This window comes from Silurus aristotelis (assembly GCF_946808225.1).
Source record: "Silurus aristotelis genome assembly, chromosome: 21".
Taxonomy (NCBI): domain Eukaryota; kingdom Metazoa; phylum Chordata; class Actinopteri; order Siluriformes; family Siluridae; genus Silurus; species Silurus aristotelis.
Genome location: NC_139594.1, coordinates 18,861,976 through 18,872,304, shown reverse-complemented (window position 1 = coordinate 18,872,304; position 10,329 = coordinate 18,861,976). Strand labels below are relative to the sequence as shown.

The 10,329-nt window shown below is 35.0% G+C and overlaps 1 long non-coding RNA gene across 1 annotated transcript in view; it reads left to right on the top strand.

Moving 5' to 3' along the window:
- Positions 1-3,528, top strand: part of LOC310716565 — a 6,210-nt gene extending 2,682 nt beyond the window's left edge. The window contains exons 2-3 of the long non-coding RNA XR_014530620.1: positions 603-651; positions 1,786-3,528. This is a non-coding gene — a long non-coding RNA (uncharacterized lncRNA). The remainder of the gene's footprint in view (positions 1-602; positions 652-1,785) is intronic.
- Positions 3,529-10,329: the final 6,801 nt, after the last annotated feature.

Sequence of the window (10,329 nt, the reverse complement as noted above, 5' to 3'; positions counted from 1 at the left end):
TGCTAGTTGTTCATGATTTATTTTTCACTCTGCAGTTATGCAGAACGCTGTTTTTTTTACTTTTTTGGTGTTTCCAATTTCACAAAATGTTAATGCTGGAACTGTTCAATGTAAGGTGGCTGGGGCAGGGATTGGAAATGAAACATGGTAAATGTTTCAGGGTGTCCGTCTGCCCATCTGTCCGTTCGCATGCACGGATTATTACATTAGATTAACATCCTTTTGTCTGAATTGCTTGTGAGCTCTACATCATCACTGTGCAGGTCCATAGACACACACAAGCTCCAAGAGTACCAAAGAAGCATGTTGTTTATATTTTTCGAGGAACCTTCGGAGACTTTTCCACCGATGATGCGTTCTCTTGTGAAAAGAAAAACAAGTTTTTCCATACTTATGAATTCTATGGTACTCGTTGGAAAGCTGATATACTGGTCTCTGCACGTGTGCCAAATAAAAACCCCACACCTAAAACATTTGTACGAGTCTGTGTAGGTCAAAACAAGGCTGCAGAGGTCATTTCTCATCATGTTTCACTCACACCGAGAAAAGGATTCATTTCAGTCTTCCTGAATCTAAACATGTCGAATATTTTTACTTTATAGGCGACGATGACCTCGTTGTTGAGCGCGGACATAATGGCGACGGGAAAAGGTCAGAGGTCCTTATGCTTATATGATGATTATGACTTCATTGACAATTGTGTATTGTGTATGCTTTTGATAGGTGTGTAAAATGGATTAAAATGTGCATAGTTTCTGCAGTACATAGTGTGTTATATTATTTCTATGTAGTATTGTTTATGTGTGAGGTACTGCTGCGAAAAAACTTTAGACACCAGAGTTCAATCCTACAAGTTTATGTATTGGGATTATATTTATATAAATATATAATAAAGTGTGTGTGTTTGTGTGCATACACCTATGTATCGTATATATTTATTTTGGTTTTGTGTATACACACACACACACACACACACACACACACACACACACACATACACACGTGTGTGTGTGTGTATATAAATATATATATATGAGAGAGACAAGATTAATTTCACCATTACGGCACGACATTCATAATCTTTTCAATTTTCCGCTTCTACTTGATGTTAGCGTTTACATTGAACTCATTATATAGATTGTTTTTATATCTGTGTAAGAACTCTCTATTGCAAAAAAAAACCACCATTTGCTCTCAAACAACTTCCTGAAAAAGATCAGCACCTGGGTGTTTAGCTTGATCTTAGAATATTTATTATTCTACAAAGCATTCGAAACACAGAACCTGTTTACCAGCTCCGTATACATACATATTTACCTTTATGCCATTTGGCAGACATCTTTATTCAGCATGACTTACAAAAGTGTGGCACAAAACCATAGTCATTGTGTTTATCCCTAAAATTCAGACTTTGACTTTCAGTTAATACAAAAATACATATAAAATTGTAAAAAGTATATATTTTAAAGATTAATAATGATACATATAGATATAGATAGTTAGTCACCCAAATTATTTGCACGGTAAATTGAGTAAATATAATAAAGAATATAATACACTAGAATGAATACACTAACATATTATTTAGTCAATACTTTTTTTTTTATATAAAACATTTCCATAATTTTGCATCTTTTATAGAATTTGATGTGTTCCCAAATATTTCCTTTTTGCAAATATATATAATATGATTTTGTATTATATATATATATATATAAACTAGTATTGATAATTGCGCTTTGCTTACAAAACGTAAGTGCATATATTGTGATCTTTCACACGTAGATCTGCTTCTGAAACAGATGAGAGGAGCAGCAGTTCTTCAGTTCCACAGGAATATTTAATAAACAAAGCATTATTTTCAGTACTATATAATGATAAAAAAAAAATAGACGATAAAGATTTAGAATGATGCAGTTTATAGTGAATACACTACACTCTTTATTTACCGCAGTAAGTATTTCATTTGTTTTAATAACCTCAAGTAGGAACATGGAATTAAATATTAAACATCTCATAAATATTTAATTAATGTATTTGATGTAAGCAAATAAACTACAATAAAATACCTCAGTCAATGATCTGTTATCATTAGCAGAACACTGCACTCTTGCTAATTCTACTTCATAGTACTGCCTTGTCCAGGTAACATTAGATACACATTTATATATACATTGGGTCACTTGGGAACCAAATCCCTCCTCTCACAGTCACTTTAGTGTACACTGGATTTTATCATGTAAATTAAATAAAGAAATTCTCCAAAGTTCATTTAAAGTTGGGCCGAATGACTTTCATTGTCTCATTGACAAGCTGAATGTAAGCATATATGATAAAAATATATATATAAAAAACAAAACAATTTAGAGCTGGCGTGACGTGTAGTGAGGACTAAGTGAGAATCCATCAGATAAGGGAACGTAATTAAAATGTCAGGCTGCTCAGAAGAACGAGTCAGCGTGTGACCCATCACAGCTTTACATAACTCATTTCTCCTGAAGTTGAACTAAGTGCTGATGAAGAAACTCACAGGAAGTCCTTATACCTCACAAACTCACACCGAGTCCTTCCAGCGTGACACTTTACCCTTATCAGGGTTTTGATGAATGTACTAAAAAGGCATGTCATGAACATGAGCATTATTGAAGTGTTGGTAATCCACACTTGTGGTTATTGCTTTAGTTTAATCTCTGTTTGGCCATGTGGGAATAATAATAGTATTATAAGGCACTGTTCACTATAGTGCATGACTTGTCTCTACACCGTACTACCTGCTTATGTAATAAATGTGTAATAAACCTCACTGTTCCCTCACTGTTTGCAGAGATCATGTGCACATGTAGTGAAGCGACTTAGAAACAGCGGCAGCAGTGCAAACATCAAATGACAAAGACGCTGCAAGAAAATCATGCACGAGTTTTTAAAAGCACAACATTAAGCAATGCGTATGTGATGCTTTACAGATATAAATTGCTATTACACTTTATTTTTTATATAGTTTACAAATTTCACTATAATGCATATCAGCACAAGAACAGAGGCAAGGCTCAAATAGTATTGGACCGTAAAAACAAATAAATAAATAATAAACTAATAAACTGTATAATAAACACTAATATAGCAATATAAATATACCATACCAATATGAATATGAGTACGTATTGTCATTTCTTTACTCAGATATAAAAAAATAATAAACACAAAAAATGTATTTGTAATCACTAAACATTTGTTTAACTGATGCACAAAGTCCCAATCAGCACCAAAATTCACAATGATGCAACACATCTGGCAATTAAAACCGTCCGTGTGGAAACAGAGCAAAAGTTTCAATTGGCGTCCTGATGAATTTTTAGTCTTCATGCTCTATGTTGTGTTTTGTTTCACTAATAATAAACATGCATCCATAAAGCATCCATATTTGTAAATGCACATGTTGATTAGAATATAAAAAACATGAAAGGTACATTTAGAACACATAAAAATGTGTGTATAAATATTTTAATCGATTGACAGGCCTAATGTATGTGTATATATATATATATACAGTACAGACCAAAAGTTTGGACACACCTTCTCATTCAAAGAGTTTTCTTTATTTTCATGACTATGTAAATTGTAGAGTCACACTGAAGGCATCAAGGGCTATTTGACCAAGAAGGAGAGTGATGGGGTGCTGCACCAGATGACCTGGCCTCCACAGTCACCGGACCTGAACCCAATCGAGATGGTTTAGGGGTGAGCTGGACCGCAGAGTGAAGGCAAAAGGGCCAACAAGTGCCAAGCATCTCTCGGGGAACTCCTGAAAAGCAAAAGGTGGCTACTTTGAAGAACCTACAATATGACATTTTTCAGTTGTTTCACACTTTTTTGTAATGTATATAATTAAATATATAATTCCACATGTGTTCATTCATAGTTTTGATGCCTTCAGTGTGAATCTACAATTTTCATAGTCATGAAAATAAAGAAAACTCTTTGAATGAGAAGGTGTGTCCAAACCTTTGGTCTGTACTGTATATATAGAGGGTGTAACGGTAGGGTATTCATAATAAGATTTTTCGGTACAGGGCTTTTGGTTCGGTACACATTTTCCCTCAGGAAACTATTAAGTGGCGGACCACAATTTTGCTTAGTCTTTATCCTGAGTGCATTTTATTATTATTATTATTATTATTATTATTATTATTATTATTATTATTCAACTTGTCACTGTGGCAACTTACTCCATACCAGAAATAAGATTTGTTGCATTCGTTGAATGCATCAAAACACTGAAGAATCCATACCCAGGAAGTGGCTCGTGGCTTTAACGTTTTATGTCCAGTTTCAAGAATTTCTCTCCACATATTAATGGGGGGGAATGAATAAAGGATAGAAGGAATGAAGACATTTATTAAATGATGCTGAAATAAATAGAACAGTTAAGTAGATCATATCTTCAGAAAAAAAATAATGTAAAACACACACACACACACACACACACACACACACACACACACACACACACACACACACACACACACACACACACTTATATACACATCTATATTACCCAAATGGGGTCTAGCAAATGTAAACAACAAACATTTTCCATTTATTTAATTGTATTTAATGATTTTAATTTGTGCTAATTTAATTGATGACTCAATTTAATCAATATAATTAAAAAGTATATTGCTTAATTTGATTTATTCTATTACATTTTTATAAAATATTATTTTAGATATTATTTAACCAAGCAGGCATTTTAATTGAAGTAGTTTTATTATGGATTACACATATTAATAATAATAAACTGAGTTAATAAGAAAATACAAGCAATTTTATGTTTTGCATTTCTTCCCCCCAACTGTACTGAAATTAAACTGAACCGTGACATAAAAAGCATTTTCCCAAGCGTTGCACCACTAATATATATATATGTTTAGTGAAATCTGTAGAAAACTGCATGGAAATAATTACAAATGATTACAAATTCGATTGACTTTATCATAATGTAAGCAAATGTGCTACAGACCATAATAGTGAATATGCGCTGCAAAAGTTCAGTTTCACTGAGTCTACTTCTGAATATTTGTGGTACTAAACAACATAATAATGTGTCATGCAATACCACAAGTATTAACATTCAAAAGAAAAAAAAAATATTTCCAGATGTGGCACGTCGTTTTTAATTGCCTGCTAAACCCACTAGATCCATTTCTACTTTATTTGTTTTCTAATAACTAGAAACATTATCAACAATGATGTGTGTGTGTGTGTGTGTGTGTGTGTGTGTGTGTGTGTGTGTGTGTGTGTGTATATATATATATATATATATATATATATATGAAAGGTTTTGAATAATCTAATAAATGCTCGCAGTGCTTTCATGCTCATGTACTAAAGTGTTTTTGTGTAATTTCTGAAGCACTGCATTAAATAATCTATCGGTAGAGTTGGTTCTGGAAGTCCTGATAGACCAGCGAACGTGATGGAGAGTTGGATGTTTATTATTGTGTGGATTTTCTTTATTACATATGTTCATCACTAGCCATTTTATAATAATAAAATAATAATAACCAAATGACCCATGGGCCATATTTTTGATAAGGACCGCTTTTATGATGTGTCACATTACATAGCGTGTGTTTTTTTCACTGTTTTTATTTTGCATTAATATTGTATGGTGACTAATTAAAGATACATGATTTAAATATATAATCGCTCTCCTGTGCATTGGTTTCATTTGTAGCTTAAAACACATTTGTACTAGTCTGAATTAAATGTTATATGATAATAAATTGCTATATCAAAATAATAAATAAACTTTTTATATTTCTTTATATTTGTACTTTTATAATATAATAGTATATATATATATATATATATATATATATATATATATATATATATATATATATATATATATATATATATATATATATATATATATATATGCAATGAAGTCATTTCATAAGAAGCAGCATATGCATTCTGAGATTCTGCTGTACTAGTTATAGCCTGAATTACCCACAGATGTTTTTTGTTTTGCACACCATTTTTGGTCAACTCTACACACCTGTATTGTGTAAGATTTAAATCGTTTAAAATTGTAGAATGAGCAGTTAAACTGTAAAAGTTACTATTAAAACGACCTGTAAGTGTACATAATCATTCAGTAAATCAGATGTGTGCCTTCTTCTAAACCTGAAGGACCCGTTTTTATGATCAGCTCCCAGAATTCATCAGAACCTAAGCGACATATTATTCCTGAACCCTGAGACCTTGGTCATTCAGTGTGAGCGTGCTCTCGGCGCACATCATTTGTTTGGCCATGCTTATGCAAACTCGGCAGAAATTAGCATTTTTTGAGCCATTAAGGAGGTTCTAGTAGCCCTGAAACATTTGCCTGTGTCATTACCACAAAGTGCAAAAAAGCCTTGACTGGGGAAATGTGCAGTAAAACACACAATGCAATTGCACGCACACAAACGCACACACACACACACACACACACAAACACACACACACATGGTCTTAGACATTGTAATGATGTGAAATGTGTGTGTATGTGTGTATGTGTGTTTTTCAAATATTAGGCATTATATTACAACATTATGTATTGATGTAAAATGCGATTTGAATTATATACAGTAGAAACAATTAACAAATGTTTTATATGTACACACACACACACACACACACACACACACACACACACACACACACACACACACACACACACACACACAAACACACACACACACATGGTCTTAGACATTGTAATGATGTGAAATGTGTGTGTATGTGTGTATGTGTGTTTTTCAAATATTAGGCATTATATTACAACATTATGTATTGATGTAAAATGCGATTTGAATTATATACAGTAGAAACAATTAACAAATGTTTTATATGTACACACACACACACACACACACACACACACACACACATATATATATATATTTATATATATATATATATATATATATATATATATATATATATATATATATATATATATATATATATACATTATCTGGAATTGATTTAATCCTACACCTGTGTAAACTGAATATCACATGAGTAAGTACAGTTACATGCAAACACTGGTTCACACATTTTTTGGAATGAAGAATGGGAAAATATTTATATTGTACAATTTATTTTCATTTGTATAATGTCTAAAATAAAATGCGGGTGAGGTACCATTCAAAATGTGAGTTAAAATAAATAAAAAAAATGAAAAGCTCTCGATACCATACGCCCGATTTGAACTGTGTATCCGTCAGAGTTATAACATCACATATAACAGGAAGGATGGGGAATGAATATTACATCTGAGAGGATGCTACTGCTAGTCACAGCACATGAAAGAATTATAAGAGAAACATATAAAGAGAAGATATGTGTTTTTTTCACAGTATCACTATCTATAATCTCACACTTACACTCTAGACTTACACCTGAACACACTACATTAGCGCTATAAAACCGCCCTTGGGCATGCAAACCTTAGCTTTCCCGAGATTATTAACTAAACATCAGTTTCTTTATTCTTTTTAAACTGTATAAACGTCTTCTAAACATCAGATGGATTTAAAAACCTTGCATAGGACCCATTCTCATTTAAAAAAAATTAATAAAAAAATTGTGCTTTGACAAGAGCGGGATATATTTTCCCAGCCGTAAATAATAACAAGCAACAATTTAGGATCACAAATATGAAGAAAAACACCCTTCTCCTTATAAGGCCATGCAGAGGAACAAAACAGGCTGATATATTTCTTTTTCAGCCCCAGATATAGCCCGAGGGCAGAAGTGGAAGCTCCTCATGTAGCAAAGGAAAGAAAGATCACTTAAATAATTCTGTGGTACTGAAGAACTGATATGTCTCTTGTGTGTCTCATGTGTAGAGATGTACATGGAAAAAGAGTGGATATATATATAAACTTATAACTAGATTTTATGCACAGAGGATTTACACATGAGAGAGATAAGCAGTTCTCTTCTGTTTTTCTTTCTCTTTCACTTCACTATACTTATCTTTTTTTTAAGAAATTGTATTGTTTTAGAAAGAAATAGTAATTTATATATATGTTTTCCCATCCTTTTTATATAAGTAAAATCTTAAGTAAAATCAGCTTCTTATCTTCTCCGCTCGTAATTATTAGTATTTTGTTCCGCTCTACTATAAATGGCAAACTGGGCAGCGATCAATATGGTTTAAGCAACAACACCGAGAGTCCCACTAGAATTATTGCTAGTAGGTGAACGTTAAAGCCTCCAGCGTAGTGCTTTTGTGAAGAGGGGAGCTAAAATTAGCCGACACTCTGGCTTTGCTGAACACCATTAAGCAGTGAAAGGTCTGTTTTTATAGGAGCTGGTTTATGGAGGCACCCGAGCGCTCTCACCGTCTCAGCCAAGCCTCCCCTCCTCACATCCAGCGAGTCCTTGCCCTCGCTGCCAGAAATAGGAGCTGCACACTGACTCAGATAAACGCCTTTTATACGCCTCGTGCCTTTGATCAGAGAGCGCGGTCAGGCCGAGCCACCCAGGCCGTCGGAGCTGATCCAAAAGCAGGCAGGAACATGAATGCGGATGCTGTCCTCGTCAATGTGGCTTCGCTGTGTTTTCACTCAAGGTTACAGTCAGGAAATCGGAGTCAGACGGGCAAAAAAAAGAAAAAAAAGAAAAAGCTTTAGACTTCAGTGTCTGCCAATTCTCACCCCTTTTTTAAAATAGTTTCTTAGAATTTGAAGCTTTTTTTCAGCTTAAGTACATTGCTACCACATTCACTCTTCCCCCCCATCACCCCCCCCCCCCCCAAACACACACACACACCCGTATGACCCAAACGCAATTATGAAAATGTTACTAAAGCTAATTCATCACACTCATCTAATCATGCTGACAAGGTTGTCAGTTGACTAGGTGACGTTCCTTAAAATTGTTTTTAAAATCCCATATGAAAGATTTCCTGTTCTGCTGAGCACACGTGTGTCTACACACACACACACACACACACACACACACACACACACACACACACACACACACACACACACCTTCCAGGTTAGCATGTCTTGTTGTGCCACCGGGAGTCGTCGAATGCACGCTCCCCCCATTGCACTGTGTTTAGGGGGTGAGTGTTAAAGCAGCATGAGCTCGAGGAGGAGCGTCCTCTCACCGTGCAGCATTAATCAATGGAAATGACAACACGCCCGTCCGTGACGACAGCCCGGCTCACCTCCCTGCTTCTGCCCTAACTGAGGAGGTGGAGGCAGGCATAACTTTATTAATCAGCTCTCCTGATTAATTGTTATAAAGTGTCAGCCATAAATTTTCTTTCAATTTAATAATCCTGGCGGAAGACTGAGACGCTCCCCTCAACCCCCCCCCCCGCCACTTTTCCCCCTGATCTGCGTTTTATTGAAGGCCGGAACGAGCTGATCTCTACTACGCAGGATCTCTGTGGCCCGCATGTTCTATTACTAATTATTGATTATCATATTTACGAACTACAATTGTCATCGTAACGTATGCGAAACTCCTCGTAACACACACAAACCTGAACGCGTCCTCACGCTCAGTGTACACTATATACACGTTACAGCCGATCAGCTCCTTCATCTGTATTACCTGATCGTTACCTTTTTTTTATCAGCTCATTAAGTTGTTTTTGTTAAAACGGAGGATTATATTAGATGCTCCAGCTCGACTGCGTTTAATATTAAAACATAAATCACCTCATAATCAATCAGTTTAGCGACAACGTTGAAACAAATCAGTGCGAACGTTATTTCCCGGCGAAACGTCATTAATATGATTTTTATCTGCGACAGCAGGAGGGCGGGCTGCTGGAAAAAGACGAGAACGCTTACATATTTTAGGGATCATTACAGGTGACCTCATCCATGCAGTGGAAAAAATTGTACACTGTTTTCATTTTTCGAACTTGTTTTTTTTGCTTCTGGAGAGGAGGAAAAGAAAACGGAACGCACGACGCCGCAGCTCGACTTTGGCGACAAGGTAAACGTTTGACAGGTGACATAAAGTCATACGGCATTGTATTAAGGAATGGAGCGCTAATGAAGTCTCGCCGTTCGAGAACATATTGAGTGAATGCAATACGGCTTATTTGCTGTGAAATGTTTGGAAGGAACGGTACTGGCATGTTAGACGAAGCCTTCGCTCATGCTTGTGAACGTTAAAAACACGGATTCTAGACACAAAATGTGGAACAAATCGCAACAGACTCGAATTGTAACACAATATCCAGGAAGGAGAAAGGAGCAAACAAATATTTTACTGTTATGTAAAATGTATATTAGTACTCTT